At 42.6% G+C, this 21,879-nt stretch overlaps 1 pseudogene; it reads right to left on the bottom strand.

Moving 5' to 3' along the window:
- Positions 1-5,296: 5,296 nt before the first annotated feature.
- On the bottom strand, positions 5,297-10,307 carry LOC116913285 (annotated as a pseudogene).
- Between the last annotated feature and the right edge of the window lie 11,572 nt (positions 10,308-21,879).

Below are 21,879 nucleotides of genomic sequence, written 5' to 3'. Positions count from 1 at the left end.
GTAATAGATTTTTTTTTCAAAGTATTGATAATTGGGTACTTGGTTTATAATGTTGTAGAAGTGTTTGTGGTAGATTAAATAGGAATGGCCCCTTATCTCATATATTTGAATGTTTTGTCATTAAGCCCTGGCATTATTAGGAGATGCGGTCTTGTTGGGGGACATGTGTAACTGGGGGAGGCCTTTGTGGTTTCAGATTCTCAAGGCAGACCCAGTGGCGTGGCTCACTCTTTTCCTGATGCCAGCTGATCTGGATGTAGAACTCTCAGCTACTCTCCAGCACCATGACTGCCTGCATGCCGACTGCCTGCATGCCCCATGCTTCCCACCGTGATTACAATGAACTAAACCTCTGAACTTTAAGTCAGCCCTGATTGTTTTCTTTTATGAGTTGTCACGGTCATGGTGTCTCTTTATAGCAATAGAACTGTAACTAAGACAGTGTTCAATATGTTTGTATGATAAAAACATATATTTATGCTTATTTCGATTCATATTAGCAGCTATAGTTGCCAGAAAATACCATCTCGATGCTGTAAAGGAGTACTAGATTAAGGGACACCCTCCAGGAGTGGCTACTGCTTGCAAACATGTTACCTATGTTATCAATACCAGAGACTTCCTCAATGAGCATAGTAAAGGTTAGAAATAAAATTTCATTCATGGGATTCATGGTCTAGAGGAGGAAATTGTCTCAAAGACTCTGACCTTGTATGAATAAGGTAAAGTTGAAATTTGAATAAGACATATTGATACCTGTACACAAATTGGGTATTATCTATCAGCTTCTATTCTAACTGGGCTCTGTGTTGTCCTTTTCTTTTATTAAACATTGAAATATGCTTCTAGGAACATGGTAGGAGATGGAGCGATCCAGCACTCTGTACCTTTAGAACTGGTAATGGGGAAGTAGCAGTAGGTACCTATTCTGTGTTTATAATGTTAACATTATCATTATGTGTTAGCATATGGAGTTTATTATTATATATACATTTATGCCAGCATTACATGTCTACTATATGGCAATAATGTTCTGCGAGAGGTTATGTCTTGTATTCTTCCAAACAATCTTGAAAAATTCAGCAAAAAAATTAACCTTCATGATTACCTAGAATTCTATATTTTGTTTGTTTTCTTTGCTTCCTCAAAGTGATGCACGCTCATTAGGCACTCAGTGCTTGTTAAATGAGTCATTTAAATTTTACAAACAATACAATGGAGGCTCAAAGGACTTCGAGGCTTGTTTAGTAGCTTTCGTAGGTGGTTTAAAGAGTAACTATCTGGGTCTGATATATCTGTCTGATCCTCGGGTCACTGTGTAGTAACCAAAGGCAAACACTCAGACAGTGCCCATTTGGCTATCCATTGAGATACATTGAGATGATGGACTTGTGTGCTAGGGGTGCAGAACGGTGGTTAGTGTCTATTTTGAAATAAGATCTGTTGGCGAAAAGTAGGCTACGATGTCCTATTCTTGACTGTTCCTTTATGCTATGTAGTTAGTACCCAAAGGAAATGAATATTTTGGTAACAAATAATACTTTATCTTATTGTTGTTGCTGTTTGATTATTATGACCAGTAATGGAAAAGTAAATTCTTAAGTGGACAGAATCACCTGAGAGACAGCTTCCTAACCATGTCTTCAAGAGGAACCAGGTGACAGTACCAGTCCCTGGGTTTAGACTCCTGGGCTGAACACAAATGAGAAAGCACGCTCATGGCTCTCTGTCTTCTGACTGTAGATGCGATGTGACCCCCTGTTCAGAGGGCCTGCTGCCTTGACTCCCCGGCTGATATTGACTGCACCATTGAACTATGATCCAGAACAAGCCCTTTCTTCCTTACATTGTATTCATGTGGAATTTCATCATAGCCACGGGATAAACAAAGAAACAAAACAAAACGAACAAAAACTAGTATCATCTCAAACAAATAAAAGTAGCCACTCACCAGAGTAGACTCTGCTGTTAGCAAATGCAGACCAGACTGGCACCGATGTTGACCGATGTTGTCTTGGGCTGAGCATAGATAGATGGAATCTTCCAGCTTCTACTAGAGGACCGGGCACATCCTTGCAGCTTTCCACAGTGCTAACTTGGTGGCGTGGGGCCTCCAGAAAAATGTTAATATTTAACCATCTCTAAATCTATATCGAAGTTTTATAAATAAAATCATCTCCACCAAGGGAAATGCCGAGCCAAAGTAGTGGGGCTTTCTCCTTTTCTCCTCTCGTAAAACATTGTAAAACACTGCACGATAGGCGTTCTCCAATTGAACACATACAGCTGTCATCTGAGCAGAGGTCTTGCCACACTGACAGTGAATGGGCAGCTCACTACCCTAGCAAACAGGAACCCAAGATGATCAGGACAAAGCTGCTTAGCAACTCCCCAAACAGAACCGTCTCGAGCCCTGTGAAAAGAATTTGATTAATGGATCCTGGGAGCTCACCGGTGATCACTGGCATCCAAGCATAGTGCGCAGGCGAAGGCTGGCTGGTCGCTTCAGGCTGAGCTTGGAGGAGGCCAGGCAAAGCACAGCAGTGGGTGTTTCTGACTTGAATTGCACATTCCCAGTGACTAACTGTGCTGGGATACCTCATTTATACTTAGGAAGCTGCCGTGTAATGTCTCGCTCTCTAGTTTTGAATCTGGAAACCAGAATTCTGCTTACTAGTTAGGGATCCTCATGTTCATTGAAGAGTTCTCCGGGAAAGATTAGCAGATAAGGTCGAATGGGTATGAAACCCATGTGAAAACAACTGAGTCTTCCAGATGGTTCGTCACCAGTGAGTATGCTGGACTGTTGTCTCCCTGCCCCATGGTAGGCTCACACACAGGACAGCAGCAGAAGCTGCCAGGAAACGTTGTGGTTTTGTTTGTTTGTTTGTTTTTGTTTATTATTATTATTGTTATTGTTATTGTTATTATTATTATTATTATTATTATTATTATTATTATTATTATTATTATTGAAACAGGGCCTTCTATGTATCCCCGGGTGTCTTGGGACTCTCTATGTAGACAAGGCTAGCTCTCAACTGACAGAACCCTTCCTGCCTCTGACTTCTAAGTGCTGGGATTAAAGGCCTATGCCTACACCCAGCTTGTGTATAGGTAATGTGGGGCATTATGATGATAGTGTTGCCAATTCTATGTGACTAACACATCTCTATTTATCACCGATTTTCAGGGTGTTTGAGGCATTTTTATGCAGCTTGGGACACTTACAAGGATATGATGTTCATTTCTCTGATATACATTGTATGTTTCTTTGTTTTAACCAGTTAAATCTGCCTGGTTTCTTCGGCCACCTTTCATCAATTCAGGTCTATCTCTAGTTTTGTGGTTTCCAGAAGCAAACTCATAAAATGGAGATGGGATGCTTCAAACTATTTATAAACCATTTATTAATTAATCGTGGGTGTGCCACCATGGCTTTTACAATGTAAGGATGCCAGCTGCCTGCCATTTCTATTTCCACTGTCTTGCTTTGTGTGCATATGTTGTGTGTGTGTATGTATACAATGTTCATGTTCTTGCATACTCCTGTGAGGTCAGAGGTCAATATCACTTATCTTCTTCAATCACTGTCTACCTTATCTTTTGACTCAGTGCTTCTCACTGAACCTGTTGCTCGCTTATTCAGCCATACAGGTTAGTCAGTGAGGTCCAGGAACACACCTGTCTCACCTCCCAAGAGTCAGGATTACAGACATGTTCTCAGGCACCCAGCTTTTCACATGGATGCTGGGGCATCTGAACTCGAGTCCACATGCTTGCAAAGATAGTAAGCACTTTATAACTGAACTGTGTTCTTACACACACTGTCAGTCTTCCTCCTTTAAAGTTCAAAGTTTATTTTTAGATAACCTGAATGTAACATTTGACCATTCTGACTGTAACATTTGACCATTCCGACTTTATGACTTATAAATAACAGCTTTAATTAAATAAAAATTCACAGGAAAAAACGTATGAAGTACTAAAATTTTTATTTGATATGATTGAAAGCATCACTAGATTTTTAATTTTGTTGAACACTGGAATGTGAAGGAAGTACCAGGAGGCACTTGTTTGACACCTCTAGAGTAAGTTTCTCAAGATTACAGGCATTGCTAACATTTTGAACAAAGTTCACTACTGCTTACTTTGAAGTAATACTGCATTTCCCCCTACACTCCTTCGTATAGGAAGAGTCACTCCTATCAAACCATCTTTGTCATTTAAAGTGTTTTTAGAGAAATACCTGCCTGAATGTCACTTTTTTTACTACCCCCTCCACCTCACAAGATCTAATACAGTAAGGAGACACAAGTCTGTTGTATTGAGCATCCATTGAAAGGTCTCTGACTCAAATCAGGAGCTAAAATAGATACCAGCATGGTTCAAAACAAAAAAAAAAAACACACACACACACACACACACACACACACACACACACCACAGAGTAAACAAAGCCATGTTCTTTAGAAATAGTTCAGAGCTATTCTAGAACTAGCCTTTCCCATAAACCTTCACACAGTGAATGGTAGATCTTTACAAAGTGACGTGCTCACTGCTGGTATGTGTACAGGAGCATTCCAGAGATCCTTGAGTGATTCGACTTTGAAAATTCTGCTGCCCCAGCTGCCCCAGCTGCCCCAGCTGCCCCAGACCTCTTGGACTTTGCATCACTTGATTCAAATTTTTGCAAGTGTCTAACAATCACAGTAGTAGAGAAATGGACAGATCGGCAGCCATAGCAGCAAAGGCCAGCGGCAGAGACTTGAAAACAGTGAAGCACAGCAGGGGAGAGGGAAACCAAGAGCTCTCTATACAACAAATACCCAAACTTGCCATGCGCAAGCCTCCCACAGACAGACCAAGTAAGTTACTCTTCTTAGGTGGAGTCTTATGTAGCTCATGCTAGCCTCACTTTGAACTTTTGTTTTTAAATTGAACTTATCCAGCAGAGTGGAAATAATGTCTGTACAAAAGCAAACGTTTCTTACTATAACTTCTGCGTCACAATGAAAATCTAAACAGTTTTTTTAAAAACAGTCAACTCAGTCAAAACCCACTACTTCAGATTCAATAGCTTCTTTGAAGCCGCAGTAACACTTTAATATGGTTAAGACTTGAATGCAGAAATTTGCTTGGTTGGAAGGCTAATTAAGCCTCCAACTTGCTCGAATAGAATTACAAAAAGGGCAAAACTGTGTTTTTCACAGAGACACGGTCCGCTGGAATCACCAACACTGGGCAGCTGTTAAGAATACTTAGAGACCTGAGATAAAAAGGAATCCAGGCATCCTTAGACAGTCTTCTGTTGTCCTTTCTTCCCGATCAGCGATTTGTAGACGTGTGGGATGACACCACCACCAGCAATCGTAGCCTTGATCAGAGAGACCAACTCTTCATCTCCGCGGATAGCAAGTTGCAAGTGACATCTTTTGATGCATTTCCTGCCAATTCAAGTACCTCTGTGGTGAGGAACTCCAGGACGGCTGCGCTGTACACAGCAGCGGTCGCGACCACACGTCCCTGGCTGGTTGTCCTAGATTTCAGGTGTCGATGAATACAGCCCACAGGGAACTGCAAGCCCTCTCACTGGGAGCAGGAAATCACCTTTGTCTTGGCCTTTCCGGAGTCCTTTCCAACCTGGCCATCTCGTACTGTGCTCAGACAAGCGAGGAAGGGATGAGGCCAGGGGGATGCTCGGCGAGATCCCGGCGCCCACTCCTCCGGCGTACGGCGATTCAAACTGCCCACTTTGAACTTTTGATCCTCCTGTCCTTACCCTCCTGAGAGCTAGGATGACAGGCGTGAGCCACTCTGTTTCCGTATCCTCTGAGGGATTGGACTCAAAGCTGTGTGCATGTTAAGCATGCACTCTACCAATAGTGTTGCATTTCAAGCCCCCAGGAATGCATTCTGGATTACATATCACTTTCTGTAAGTGCAGTAAAAAACCAATGCAGCAGGTGGAACAAACTCCTCAACATTTCTTGTCAGTTTCTTCAAATCCAGTTTTTTTTTTCTATACAAATATTACATCTGAGCTTTCTATACCAAAAAACTGTCCACTCCAGCAAACATGAGACTAAGTGCCCTTGAACTGGAGAATGTCAACTTTCCTCACGTCACCATATTTTCTTAATAGCTTTCAATGGCTGCACCCCGTGAGACTGTGTAGTTGTTGACTACATGATTGTATGCGGTGTCAGGAAGCGGGCATGTGGCAGACGGTCTGCTGTCACAACCCTGGCCCCTTGGCACTCTATGTCTGCACACTCTTGGCATCTGTATGGCTTCAAAGGGAGAGAGAGAGAGGAGTGGGAGAATCAATAGTTCCCGTAAGGTGGCTGGCAGCAGTGAGTGGGTGGATGCCGTCTGTACCTCCCTCAGCTCTGAGAGCGATGCCTCAGCCATCTGAGCTCTCTCTGTTGCCCACATTCTTCACTGTCTGGCCCCCTCTTCTTGCCTCACCACTTCTCCGGTGGCGTTGTCTGCTTCTGGTGTTGTCACTTCCTGATTGTCTGAATCCACTTCTGTTGTAAGCCAAAAGAAGATACCCTAGTACCTACTGTTGTAGAGAGTTGGGAGTAAATCTACCCTCAGTATGTACAGTCAAGCCAGGAGTCCCTAATTTTAGGGTTTAGAGAGCATCCATGTGCCTGACCACAGGTTATTCCTTGCCTTTGCCTTTATACCAGTGTGTGTGTGTGTGTGTGTGTGTGTGTGTGTGTGTGTGTGTGTGTGTGTGTGTGTGTGTGATAAAGCATGCATGCTTCAGTGGTTATGTGGCCTGTCAGAGGACAACCTTATGGTGTTGGTTCTCTCCATCCACCTTTGCCCCATGTTTCAGGGATTGAAATCAGGGTTTGAACAGTGAGCCCTCTTACCTACTATGATGTCTCACTCAGGATATCCGGTTTGTGTGGCGAGAGTTCTTATCCACCGTGCTGTCTCACCGGCCACTTTTGCCTTAAAAAAAAAAAAAACCTCTATCCCACTGGTTTCATCCTAGAAATCACTTTTCTGTTTTTATTTCTTTTCTTTTTTTTGAATGTGTCTGTGTACTTGGAGACGGTTCTCTTTATTTAATTTTCCCACCTACTTACTTTTAATGTTTCGGGCTCTCCGTTTTAGCTCTCTAACAATTACCAGCAAAATTTAGCATCTTACGTAATTACAACAAGCCCTTACCATCTCACAGCTGGGGTGTCCCTGCCTCGGAGTCTGTCACAAGAAGGAACCCTGCCTGTTAGGCAGTTGGGACTGGTGTCCAATTGAAAGAGCTTTGCCTCTAAACTCAGTCTCCTGCTGGCTGAAACGCTCTGGTCTCGGTCACAGAGGCCTCTGTGTAGGTTATCTTTGGGGCATGATATTAGCTGATGCTGTGGGATGGATTATGAGATGCTCAGTGAGGCATGTTTCTCGGTGTTTCAGATGAACTAAGGGAGGAGATCTACTCTGAGGTTGGTAGCATCTTCCAAATGTCTAGGACAAAGAGAAAAGGGAGAAAGAGAGTGGAATTCTCTTCTCTCTGATGCCCAGTTTCTCCAGATGTGAGCCAGCTATTGCTACTGAAGCCTGGAGCTGCTCCTGCTGTATGCTTTTTCCATCAAGACAGACTGAGCCCTCAAATCATAAGCCAAAACAAACCTCTCTTAAGTGGCTTCTTAGCAGGTCACAGTGACAAGAGACAAGTGAGGAATGCAGGCTGCTGTAAGGAAACACCATGGGCTGGGTAACTTAATGAGCCAACATTTAGAAGCCTAGGGTCAGGACGCTGGTGACTTCGATGTGTAGTGAGAGCTCGGGCCTTGTGCACTGTTACTTTCCAACTGTGCCCTTTCATTACCTTTGCTCGCTGTGAGAATGGTGAGAAGTACGGTTCTCTCTGTTGTACGTTGTTATTATTATGATTACATTTTTGTAGTGCTGTGACTCAAACCTATGTCCTCATGTATGTTAGGTGAATTTTTTACCATTGAGCTGTACTGCCTAGCCTCTTCCTCTTATAAGCAATCAGGGTCTCATTATAATAATCTCATTTATACTTGATTACCGCCTCAGAGGGCTTTCCTACAAGGGTCATCAAATTGGGAATTAGACCTTTCAGGGAGGAGAGACCAAGTTAGGTCTGTGAACTGAGAGGGAGAGAGGACAAGCCAGAGATCATATAAGACAGAACCTGCAAAATGTTTCCAACCTAATCTTGGAAGGACATCCTGTTATTTTTTTCTCTTTCTCCCTCCCTCTTTCACTCCCTCTCTGTCTCTGTGTCTGTCTGCCTGCCTCCCCCAACCCCTCACATACACCTTAGAAATGAGTCTGTAAGTTTAGGGCACACTCATGAGGAGAGGGCTCTGGGGTGAGCCTTGTGAGGAAACTCCCACAGCAGTCCACTCTGTGTAGAAGCATTTCTTGGTGTCCTTGCTAGTCCTCTGGGTCTTCCTTAGCTGAAACAGACAGTTGACAACTGCCCCACCCCAGGCACATGATACTAATGAGAACAGAGAGTCTGCAGGACACAATTTTATTTGCTTTCCTGATTATTAGCCATAACCCAGATCAAGTTTTTATTTCTTTAAACCTCTTTAAGATTGATTATTTTAAGGAGAAAGACACCTAGAGGCCCACCCACAGCCCCATCATGGGGTGTACGTAGACAAAGGACACCCAGAGACCTGTCAGCTGCATGGACCACATGCAGCGGGAGCCACTACAATGCACAAGTCTATGGTGGACAGATGGGAGAGAGGGAGAAGGAACAGCTTGAGTATAATGAAGAGAGACGGAACTGGAGATGTGACGGTGAGGAGGAGGAGCCTGCTGTGAGTGGCCAGCCCTGCCACCTGAGGCCATGGTGAAGTCCCAGCCCCTGCTGCTGTTGAGAACCATGTCTGGTCTATGTCCACACAGCAGCAGGGGTCTATGCTGATGTCTGCGACTCATATTGCCACCAAAGGCTGTGTGGATGTCCCTGGCTGGGCTTCCACCCAGGACTATGTTAATGAAGAAGAACTGTACAGGTTTGGCTCTGCCTCTCATGAGCTGGAGCATTTGGAATAGAGCTGAATCTGGAGGTGTGAGTGCAGGTGAGCTGGCCCCAAGGGCGTGCGAGTGGGAGGGCTGTCCCTGCCTCTTGCTGGATGCAGCAGCACTGGGTGAGTCAGCCAGGGCAGTGCTAGAGTGTGTCCTGGTGGTGTAGGTGCAGGAGAGCTGGTAGGCTGACAGGCTCAGCCATCACCGAGGCCCAGATCCAGGGCTATGAGTTAGTCTCTGGATCTGCTGGAGTATGGAAAAGGGTTGGTTCTGCAGATCGAAAGCTGCAGTGTCTCTATCAGGACAACAGCAGAATAGCCGAGAAGAGTCCTGGTGAGCATGTGGTATTGACGATACAGAAGTGACTATGCAATATGGCCATGTGAAACATGTATGAGCCACACACTTAGGCCATACATTGCCATGTATTAGAGTTTTAACAACTATATTAAAGATGGATAAATCAGATAAGATCTATTCTCATGTTTAATGTATTATGTGCAATTAATAACCAATATAACATGATTCATGAATTCCTTACACATATTGTACTAAGTCTTTACAAACCAGTGTACATTTTACAGACACATGTTTACCTTAATTTGAACCACCCACATAACACACACAAGCTGATGGCCATGTATGGCTGCAGTTAACCTTTGGCTAGTATGGGTCTTATGTTTATACAGGCTATAAACTTACACGATTGCCTATGAGTTTCAATAGTGGTGTGTGTGTGTGTGTGTGTGTGTGTGTGTGTGTGTGAAAATTAAAGGCTGTCATCCATAGATAACAACTCAATTTTTATAATATTTTCAAGAGCCAGCATTGATCGAGCACTGCTGGTTAATGTAGGTGCTGATTCCTGAAGGCACCATAGGACAATAGATAGGTAAGTATCTGAAGACCAACGCCACAAGATTGTACTCGAGAACATTTACAGACTGCGATTAAAGGTTGTCAGTGACCTAAGATCTAGGCGTTCCATGGCCCCACTTATACCAACTTCTCTCCTGCAACCTTCAATAGGCATTTAGTGATCCACTCAAGGTCAAGAATAAAGGGAATACTAGTAAAATCCATTAACGGGAGAACAAGCCACTTGGGCTGTGTGCATTTGATGAGGATGCTGTATCCCAGTCAAGGGTATTACAAACTGAGAACCTGGCTGAAAAGGGACACGCAGATCAATTTATGGAACCATTGAGCAAAGTCGCTTTTCAAAGAGCACTTACCGACTTCTGACAAAACAAAATCCACACAACAGACATCGTTCCAGGGGAGGGAAAGCCAACAGCAAGGGCTTCCAATAAACACGAGCATGTGCTTACCCAGAGAGCATCATCTCTCTCACTTCCTGTGGAACCATGCAGACTTGATTTGAAAGATGGAATAGCCAGGCCGGCCATCAGAGGCCATGGTCAAGTCCCAGCTACTGCTGCTGCTGAGGACCATGTCACAAAGATCAGATTTGAAGAGTAAACAAATGGCGGATGGATGGAGACCCAGGCATGTTGCAACTTGGTACACCTGTCTGGTGACTTAAGGGATAATGTAGAATGAGGCTGATTGGTAGCCTGCAGGCGCTCATGGTGACTTAGTCATCTCAGGATTCTTTTCCAGTTGTGTCAGTCCCACTTTTTAAGCTCACTAACATTCTTGCCCCTTGGGCCCTTGGCTATTTCCTTACCTGTTGTGGCAACTGGATTTACCTGGGCACCACCCAGTAGCGCTCCACTTGTCCCTGCTGTGCATTTCCTGCAGGCCTCCTTGGGCTTTCCTCAAGGCATTTGCGATGTGGTGGGGTCAGAACAGCCTCAGGTAGATGAATCGGAGTTGGGGATGTGTAGGAGTCAGTGCTCTGCAGTTTTTAGAAGTGAACTGTGGTTTGCATGAGAAGGCAGATGGCAGAAGAACTGTACTTCCTTTTTCCTGTGGAGATGGATCGCCTCAGCCTGCCTTAGAAGATGATGCAAGGGGATGGGTGAGCACACTTGTGTCTAAGTGTGGCCAACTCCCTACTACAGTTCCCTCTCCATGTTATTTTTCCCTTTGCCTTGTCTCTGCTTCCTGTGTCTCTTTACGTCTAATAAATTCGTGACCCAAGACACGAGAATCAGGGTTAGCACTGAGCTGGGGGCAATAGATTATAAGTCATTAGCTGTGAAAATGTGCATGAGACTTTTTAAGACATGGTAGAACACAAAATGAAAGAGATCACTGATTTTTTTCCAGACAGGGTCTTGTTATGTCACCTACATGATCCCTAAACTTTGAGACTCGAGTAATCCTCTTGTCCCAGCCTTGCCAGCAGATGTATGCCTGACTTTTGTTAACACTGAAAAAATTTTAAAGAACTGATATTTGGATGTGTTGGGTTAAATAAGGTACACTACTGAAATTGATTTTTATTTGTTCATTTCGAATTTTAAGAAGTAGCTCAAGTGTTTCCCAAGCTACAATTTGACTGGAATTGTAGACTACACCTCTGACCTGTTTAACATTTCAGTACAGCACTGAGTAGTCTCCCATAGCCTCTTGTACTTTTGACAATTTGTTTTCTTTAAAAAGACTTATTTTAAAGAAAACATTTTTGACTGATATATATATATATATATATACATATATACACATACATATATATGTGTGTGTATGTGTGTGTATCTCTATGTATATACATGTGTGTATGTCTCTGTATGTGTGTATGTCTCTGTGTGTGTCTCTGTATGTATATACATGTGTTCATATGTGTATGAATGTGTATGTTGCTGTGTGTGTGCATGTATCTCTGTGTGTATATATGTATAGCTGTATGTATCTCTCTGTATCTGTGTATATGAATCTGTATGTGTGTGTCTGTGTGTGTGTATCTCTGTGTTTGCGTGTGGGTGTGTCTGTGTGTGGGTGTCTGCGGGTGTTCTGTGTCTTAGTGAGGGATTTACTGCTGTGAACAGACACTATGACCAAGGTAACTCTTATAAGGATGACATTTAATTGGGGCTGGTGTAATGGTTTGTATATGCTCGGCCTAGGGAGTGGCACTATTGAAAGGTGTGACCCTGTTGGAGTAAGTGTGTCACTGTGGATGTGGGCTTTAAGACCCTCACTCTAGCTGCCTGGAAGTGAGTATTCTCTTAGCAGCCTTCAGTTAAAGGTGTAGAACTCTCAGCTTCTCCTGGCCAAGGCCTGCCTAGAGATAACTGCACATACTGCCATGCTCCTGCCCTGATGATAATGGACCGAACCTCTGAGCCTGTAAGCCAGCCCCAATTAAATGCTGTCCTTTTAAAGACTTGCCTTGGTCATGGCATCAGTTCACAACAGTAGAACCCCAACTAAGACATCTGGCATTCTACTGCTTTCCAAGTCCGAAGTCTCAAAATCCACATTCTGCCAAACAAAAGCAGGGTCAGACCTATCTCAGCAGTAACCTAGTCCCTGGTACCAACTTCTGTCTTAGCTAGGGTTTTACTGCTGCACGGTGCAGGAGAAGCTGAGAGTTCTACAGCTACATATGAAGGCTGCTAGCAGAAGACTGGTTTCCAGGCAGCTAGAATGAAGGTCTTAAAATCCCAGTGATAGAGCTACCCCAACAAGGTCACACCTATTCCAACAGGGCCACACCTTCTAATAGTGCCACTCCCTGGACCAAGCATATACAAACTATCACACTCTGTATGTGTGTATATAGGCGTGTGTGTCTGTGTATATCTATACTTGTATATATATGTGTGTGTGGGTGTCTATGTGTGTCTCTATGTGTGTGTGTGTGTGTGTGTTTGTGTGTGTGTGTGTGTGTGTGTCTGTCTGTTTGTGTATGTCTGTGTGTGGGTGCGTATACATTAGTGCAGATGCCTATAGAGGTTAGAGGTGTCACGTTCCCTGGATCTGATGTTACAGGAAGTTGTGGGTTGCTTGGTGTGTGTGTGTGTGTGTGTGTGTGTGTGTGTGTGTGTGTGTGTGTGTGTACTCAGAACTGGATTTGGGTCTCCTGATAAGTAGTGCCCACTGTTAAGCACTGAAGTCTGTCTCCAGCATTCCTATGGTTTCTTTGAGATTTTAGTCAGTACTGCTGTGAGTAAGCTATAGTTTCAAGTCATGGTCATGCTTTCACTAGGGTCCAAAAGGATCCCGTGAACAAACTGACTACTTGGATTCTTTCCAATGATCGTGGACTATGAACACAATATTTTTTTTTCTGGGACAAAGGATTCTTATGTAGCCTAGGCTGCCATGAAACTCAGCCTTTCTCTGTCTCCGGAGCTCTGGGTTGACAGGCATTTAACACCACACATTAAATTTGCAGGTTAGGCTTGCAGTTAAACTACAAATGAGTTCATCTCTGTTTGATGCTTTGCTATACAGACTGAAATAAATGCAATAGATGTTGAGAGGCTAATAGGTTTATAAGCATTAATTTCCTGGTGTATTTTATTATATGCATTTCAATGCTATAATTGAATATCTATCTAAAGCATACAGCCTAAGGTTCAGCTTGTGCGTTTTTCTTTTCACTTCCATTATCAATTATGGGTTGCAATTTGGTGGCTAAATTAAATTTATTGCAGGATTTTGCACTGCTGTTGTGTCTGGCAGTTCCATGTGGCTTTTTTATCCAGGGTATTTCATTTCCAAATCGTCTTATTAAAAACTCATGCATGTGATGTTGACTGTGAGCATGACTCAGGGCAAGTCAAAGAGCTGTGGATTTTATTCTGGTCAATAAAAAGATCTGCTTCACACTCAGAGTCCCTCTCTTGAAATTTTCGCTCTGGATCAATGGAAATGTTGTTAAATCGGTTTGGTGAGAGTTGTTGAAAGGGCAAGTGTTGAGCATATCCCCAGTTAAGACAGAGGGTGAACTGTCTCAACTCCAGTTGAGTGGAAGGGGAAGGAAGCAGACTTTAAGAAGACAGAACGTTCAGTAGTTTTCAAATAGCAAATCAAACGTATTTGACATGGCTCCAGCCAGAAAAAGATTTTTCAGTTTAGCTGTAAGTCATCACGAGAGCAGAGGATATTATTTATGCTTTGATAATCAGCTAATCGCTAAAGGGAATCACAAAACACCCTGCTCAGACTTTTGAAATACCAAGCAACACTGTCGATGACCACACGGGACTCGAAGATGACCACCCTACAGACATCTCTCTGTGTCTGTCCTGTAGCAAGGGTCAGAGGTGAGTTTCTATATGTCAGGGCAAATAGACATTTCCATTGTTTCTAGAATAATTTTGTTTTCTTTGAAACCTTGTTTCTTTGCTTCTCAAATGAAAGAAATTAAATGTAGAAAAACAATTCTACCAGTAGATTCATTATGATAAGACGGGGATTAATTAGAAGTTAAAGAAACACTCACATCTGGAATAATATTAAATTTTGTTCAAAAGCACAGATAGGCAGAGTGGTAGGATGATGAGTCAACCATTTATCTCCAGCTATCACTGCAAGCTGGGCAAGCAGCTCTGTGGCCTGGCCCTGTGTGCAGTCACCACCACAGCACAAAATCCCTAGTCACATTCACGTCCCACAGGTATCTCCCAGTGCCAAAGACTGTCACTGCATCAATGAGTTGGACTTTAAATATTCAGTGGCAATTGGGATGGCATTACTAAGGGCCTTGTCAACCTTGTTTGGGATCAAGGACCACAGCCACAGTTGTGCCCAATCTTGGTTTATGATAAACGTCCATTACAACTCAGGGTTAACAGCTTTGACAAAATAGGGTCATTTGCCAACATCTTATGATTATGAGAGACAGGCTATCATAGGCAGAACATAGAAGAGAAAATGAACTCTCTCTGCTAATCAATACAACCTATCCTATTAACATCCAATATCACCATGTCATCCACTTTTGAAGATAACAGTGATTAAAGGGATGATAACAATGCTGAGCACTGGAGACGACCAGAATCCTGGAATATTCAGCTTGAGGTCTGTGCCTTGTAACAGTTGGACTTACCTCCAGCTGAACCAGCACCATTGAAAATGCTATCTTTTTTCCACTGGATGGTTTTGGCTCCTTTATCAAAGATCAAGTTACCATAGGTGTGTGGGTTCATTTCTGGGTCTTCAATTCTATTCCACTGATCTACCTACTGGTCTCTACCAATACCATACAATTTTTTTTTATTATCATGATTGCTATGTAATACAGCTTGAGGTCAGAGATGGTGATTCCCCTAGAAGTTGTTTTATTGTTGAGGATAGTTTTCACTGTCCTGGGTTTTTTTGTTATTCCAAATGAATTTGAAAATTGATCTTTCTAACTCTATGAAGAATTGAATTGGAATTTTGATAGAGATTGCCTTGAATCTGTAGAATGCTTTCTGCAATGTGGCCATTGTTACTACATTAATCCAGCCCATCCATGAGCATGGGAGATCTTCCTGTCTTGTGAGATGATCTTCGATTTCTTTTTTCAGAGACTTGAAGTTCTTGTCATACAGATCTATCACTTGCTTGGTTAGAGTCAGACCAAGGTATTTTTTGTTATTTTTGACTATTGTGAAGGGTGTCATTTCACTAATTACTTGCTCAGTCTTTTTATCCTTTGAGTAGAGGAAGTCTACTCATTTGTTTGAGTTAATTTTATACCCAGCCACTTTGCTGAAGTTGTTTATCAGGTTTAGTTGTTCTCTGGTGGAACTTTTGGGGTCACTTAAGTATATTATTATATCACCTGAAAACAGTGATATTTTGACTTCTTCCTTTCCAATTTGAATCCCTCTGACTTCCTCTTGTTGTCTGACTGCTCTGGCTAGGACTTCAAGTACCATATTGAATAAGTAGGGAGAGAGTGGGCAGCCTTGTCTACTGCCTAATTTTAGTGGGATTGCTTCAAGTTTCTCTCCATTTAGTTTGATGTTGGCTACTGGTTTGCTGTATGTTGATTTTATTATGTTTAAGTATGGGCCTAGAATTCCTGATCTTTCCAAGACTTTTATCATGAAGGAGTGTTGAATTTTGTCAAATGCTTTCTCAGCATCTGATGAAATGATCATGTGTTTTTTTCCTTTGGTTTGTTTATATAGTGGGTTACTTTAATGGATTTCCATATACTAAACCATCCTTGAATCCCTGGCATGAAGCCTACTTTGTCATGGTCAAAGATCGTTTTGATGTTTTCTTGGATTAGGTTTGCAAGAATTTTATTGAGTACGCTGGCATCGAGATTCATAAGGGAAATAGGTGTGAAGTTCTCTTTCTTTGGAGGGTCTTTATGTGGTTTAGGTATAAGTATACTTGTGGCTTCAAAGCATGAACTGTGTAGGGTTCCTTCTGTTTCTATTTTGTGAAAGAGTTTGAAGAGTCTTCAATTAGGTCTTCTTTGAAGGTCTGGTAGAATTTTGCAATAAACCAATCTGGTCCTGGGCTTTTTTTTGGTATGGAGACTTTTGGTGACTGCTTCTATTTCTTTAGGAGTTATGGGACTGTTTAGATGGTTTATCTGATCCTGATTTAGCTTTGGTACCTGGTATCTGTCTAGAAAATTGTCCAATTGTCCATTTCACCCAGATTTTCCAGTTTTGTTGAGTAGTATGATCTGATAACTTTTCACTTTCCTCAGTTTCTGTTGTTATGTCTCTCTTTTCATTTCTTATGCTGTTAATTTGGTTACTATCTGTGTTCCCTCTCATTAGCCTGGCTAAAGTTTATCTATCTTGTTGATATTCTCAAAGAACCAGTTCCTGGTTTTGTGGATTCTTTGTATTGTTCTATTTGTTTCTACTTGGTTGATATCAGCTCTGAGTTTGATTATTTCCTGCTGTCTATGCCTCTTCTGTAAATTTGCTTCTTTTTGTTCTAGAGCTTTCAGGTGTGGTGTCAAGCTGCTAGTGTATGCTCTCTTCAATTTCTTTTTGCAGGCACTCAGAGATATGAATTTTCCTCTTAGCACTGCTTTCATTGTATCCCATAAGTTTGGGTATGTTGTGCCTTCATTTTCATTAAATTCTAAAACGTCTTTAATTTCTTTCTTTATTTCTTCCTTGACCAAATCGTCATTGAGTAGAGCATTGTTCAGCTTCCATGTGTATGTGTGCTTTCTGTTGTTTTTGTTGTTATTGAAGAACAGTCGTAGTCTGTGGTAATATGATAAGATGCATGGGATGATTTCAATCTTTTTGTATCTATACTGAGGTCTCTTTTGTGACCAATTATATCATCAATTTTTGAGAAGTTATCTGAGGTGCTGAGAAGAAGGTTTATTTTTTTGTTTTAGGTTGAAATTCTATAGAAGTCTGTTAAATCCACTTGGTTCATAACTTCTGTTAGTTTCTCTGTGTCTCTGTTTAGTTTCTGTTTCCATGATGTGTCCATTGATGAGAGTATTGTGTTGAAGTCTCTTATTATTATTGTATGTTGTACAATGTATACTTTGAGCTTTAGTAAAGTTTCTTTTATGAATGTGGGTACTCTTGCATTTGGAGCATAGACATCCAGAATTGTGAGTTCATCTTGGTAGGTTTTTCCTTTGATGAGTATGAAATGTCCTTCCTTATCTTTTTTTTTTGATAACTTTTGGATTAAAGTCAGTTTTATTTGATATTAGAATGGCTACTCCACTTTGATTCTTGGGATCATTTTCTTGGAAATTTTTTCCCAGTCTTTTACTCCTAGGTAGTGTCTGTCTTTGTTACTGAGGTGAGTTTCCTGTATGCAGCAAAATGCTGGATCCTGTTTATATATTTATTCTGTTAGTCTATGTCTTTTTATTGGGGAATTGAGTCCATTGATTTTGAGAGATATTAGGGACCAATGATTGTTGTTCCCTGTTATTTTTGTGGTTAGAGTTGGAATTGTGTTTGTGTGACTATCTTCTTTTGGGTTCGTTACAAGAAGATTACTTTTTTCTTTTTCTATGGTGTAATTTCCTTCTTTGTGTTGGTGTTTTCCATCTATTATCCTTTGTAGGGTTGGATTTGTGGAAAGATATTGTGTAAATTTGGTTTTGTCATGGACTATCGTGTTTTCTCCATTTATGGTAATTGAGAGTGTTGCTGGGTATTGTAGTCTGGGTGGGCATTTGTGTTCTCTTAGGGTCTGTATGAGATCTGTCCAGGATCTTCTGGATTTCATAGTCTCTGTTGAGAAGTCTGGTGTAATTCTGATAGGTCTGCCTTTATATGTTCCTTGACCTTTTTCCCCTTACTGTTTTTAATATTCTTTCTTTGTTTTGTGTATTTGTTGTTTTGATTATTATGTGATGATAGGAGTTTCTTTTCTAGTCCAATTTGTTTGGAGTTCTGTAGGCTTCTTGTATGTTTATGGGTGTCTCTTTCTCCAGGTTAGGGAAGTTTTTCTATAACTTTGTTGAAGATATTTACTGGCCCTTTAAGTTGGGAGTCTTTGCTCTCTTCTATATCTATTATCCTTAGGTTTGATCTTCTCATTGTGTCCTGGATTTCCTGGATGTTTTGGCTTAGGAGCTTTTTGTTTCTTGCATTTTCTTTGACTGTTGTGTCAATGCTTTCTATGGTATCTTCTGCCTCTGAGATTCTCTCTTCTATCTCTTGTATTCTGTTGGTGATGTTTGCATCTATGACTCTTGATTGCCTTCCTAGGTTTTCTATCTCCAGGGCTGTTTCCCTTTTTGATTTCATTTTTTTCTATTTCCATTTGTAGTTCCTGGAAGATTTTGCTCAATTCCTGCACCTGTTTGGTTGTATTTTCCTATAATTCTTTAAGGGATTTTTGTGTTTTCTTTTTAAGGGCTTCTGTTTGTTTACCTGTGTTCTCCTGTATTTCTTTAAGGGGGGTATTTATGTTCTTCGTAAAGTCCTCTATCATCATGATGAAATGTGATTTTAAATCCAAATATTGCTTTTCCAGTATGTTGGGATATCTAGTATTTGCTGTGGCTGGAGAACTGTGTTCTGATGATGCCAAGTAGTCTTGGTTTCTGTTGCTTAGATTCTTTCACTTGCTTCTAGCCATCTGTTTATCTCTGAATTTAGTTTGCTTTGCTGTCTCTGACTGGAGCTTGTTTCTCCTGTGAGCCTGTGAGCCTCTGAGCCTCTGAGCCTGTGAACCTGTGATCTTTAGGAGAGAGCACTCCTGGCATACCAGCTCTCTGCTGGCAGGTTTTGCATCTGAGAGCTGTGGGAAAGCCCCAGCTCTGGGCACAGATGGAGATGTGAAGGGTCCTCTTCTATGTTGCCTTGTGGCTCTTGTGCTCCATGTGCTCCTGGTGTGTTTCTACTCAGACAGTTAATGGAGAGAATGTGGAGTCCCACCTGTGGGCTATGGGATTAGGATGGAGAGTGCTCCTGGCGTACCAGCTCTCTACAGACAGGTTTTGTGTCTGAGGGCTGTAGAGCAACCTCAGCTCTGGGCACAGATGGAGACTGGGAGCTTTTAAATGCATTGGCCTTCAAAATTTTTATGAGGAAAGGTTGGTCAGGATGAATGGGAACATGAGAACCAGGTGGGGAAGAGGAGCTAGGAGACTTGAAGGAGAACAGGGGCATCAAAGAACATAGGAAAATGCTAAGTTCAGTGACAGAGAATATGTTTACTTCTGATCTCTGAAAGCCCATGTAAATTGTAAGAATTATGGCATATAGAGCAAGGTGCAGATGGAAGCAAGACGATGGCAGGTGGTAGGCACGCGGGTGGTAGGCACGCGGGCAGAGAACCAACAGACACCTTTCCTACCAAGGCTACTGCTAAGGGCTTCTTCATGAGACGTCCTCTGACCCTACAGAACAGTACTAGCACTTGAGCATATACTACTTTTAACATGAAGTTCCAGAAAACCCTTTATTTTTCCTTTACAATAATTCTGTAATAGACAAATGGGTCTTCATGAGCTTCAAATGGCAGAGGAGTAGGGTAAGAAAACTTACCCCCAGCCCACACCACTTCCTGATATTTCTTCCCCTCCTGTGTACAATTACTACCAGCAATTGTGGAGCAGTGAAAGACCCCCTGGTTCCCAGTTGAGGAGGCTTGAACCCCAGAGACCCTGAAGGGATGGTAGGTGTTTCACCTGACTCCCAGGAAACCAGCCTACAGTTCCCCATAGATTTGTGACAATCAGTCATGTAAGGGCAATGCTCTAAGACCCTTCACTGGTAGAGGACATGACCACAGGTCATGTAGGCTCAAGACAGAGCTCCATTATAATGAGGTACCTAAAGGTCTGGAGGCTTAGCCAGTGAATTTCCCTTCCCAGACACTCCTCGCTGCAAAAGGCATTTAATCTCAGGCCCACTCTGAGAAATGGAGTATGGTTTTTCTCACCCACTTTCTGCCATGATAGTAAACGCCCCCAAACCACAGACTGTCTCTTTTCATCGGGGATCTGCAGTAGGGAGCCACAGAGAAGGCCCTCACTTACAGAGCTGGTGTCTAATTTCCCAAAGTTAAGCCTCCCTGCACTCCCAGCGTCAACCATTAAGCTCAAGCCACCATTGTTCAGCCAAGTACTCTCCTCTCAGGACCAGCTGGAGCTCCCTCTCTTTTCCCTCGGCCCAGGTCTAGATCCAGACCCACAGACCCCCACTCTGTTGTCAGCTTTTCCGCAGCACCCCAGCAATGTCTGGACGCCTAAGAGCCTGAGAACCAGATGGCTGGTCCTCCTTGCAGGCCCAGGGACCCCCGAACCAGCTCCGGCTGTGTCCCATTCTCAGACTGTGCTTCCCCACCCCGGGAGTTGAGTTCTGCGGCGTGGGGTAAGCATGGTCAAACTACCCGTGTCCAGCCTCCCCTAGCAGCTAGAGCTCCGAGGTAGAGCAGACACCAGACCACAATTATCCTACAAGAAATTAGGAATATTTTTCTTATATGTATAATACTTTTAGATACATTTAACGTATTTTTGTTTTGATTTGCTCTGTTCTGGTTTGAAACAGGGTTTCTCTGAATAGTCCTGGCTCTGTAGACCAGGCTTGCCTTAAATTCAGATATCCGCCTCCGGTTGCTTCCCAAGTGTTGAGATTAAAGGCACATGCCACCGTACTCAGCATCGTTTAACACTTTAAGTGTGGATGGATGGAATTATTGAGGCACACAAGTCATTGAACATAAACATGAAACTACTTTGTAAAAAAATCTCTTTCTCCTAAGTGTGACATTCACACTCTTTGGTTAGGTTATATGTAGCTTCTTTTGTGAAATCTGTCTTTAGTGTCACTGTAACTTTCAGTCAGTAAGTGACTTGGTTTTGCTATTAACGTTCTATTTGTTTTAAAGTTGTCTTTTTTGTTTGTTTGTTTCCTTTATCATGTATTCACTTTACTGCCCATTTGCTGTTCCCTCCCCCACAATCTTTCCTCTTCTCCCCTTCTCCTCTGAGAGAGTGGAGCGCTGCGCCCCTCCCCCGGGTATTCTCCAACCCTGGCGCATCAGATCCCTGCAGGGCTACGTGCATCCTTTTCCATTAAGGCCAGACAGAGCAGGCCGGCTAGAAGAAGGAATTTCACAGACAGGTAGCAGCTTTAGGGATAGCGTCCACTCCAGCTCCTTGGGACCCACATGCAGACTGAGCTGCACATCTGTTACATATTTGTGATGGGCGGGCGGTGGGGCAGTGGATTCTAGGTTGAGCCTGTATATGGTCTTTGGTTGGTGGTTCAGTCTCTGAGAGCCCCCACAGGTCCAGGTTAGTTGACTCTGTTGGTTTTCCTGTGGCGTTCCTACCCGCTTCTGAATTGTTCAGTCCTTCCCCAAACTCTTCCGTAAGAGTCCCTGAGCTCCATCCAATGTTAGGCTGTGAGTCTCTGCATCTGTTTTAGTCAGCTGCTGGGTGGAGCCTCTCAGCAGGACAGTGATGTTAGGCTCCTGTCTGCAAGCATAACAGAGTGTCATTAACAGTGTCAGGGATTGGTGTTTGCC

The sequence above is a fragment of the Rattus rattus genome, chromosome 12, assembly GCF_011064425.1.
Source record: "Rattus rattus isolate New Zealand chromosome 12, Rrattus_CSIRO_v1, whole genome shotgun sequence".
Taxonomy (NCBI): Eukaryota; Metazoa; Chordata; class Mammalia; order Rodentia; family Muridae; genus Rattus; species Rattus rattus.
This window is presented reverse-complemented; position numbering and strand designations above follow the sequence as displayed.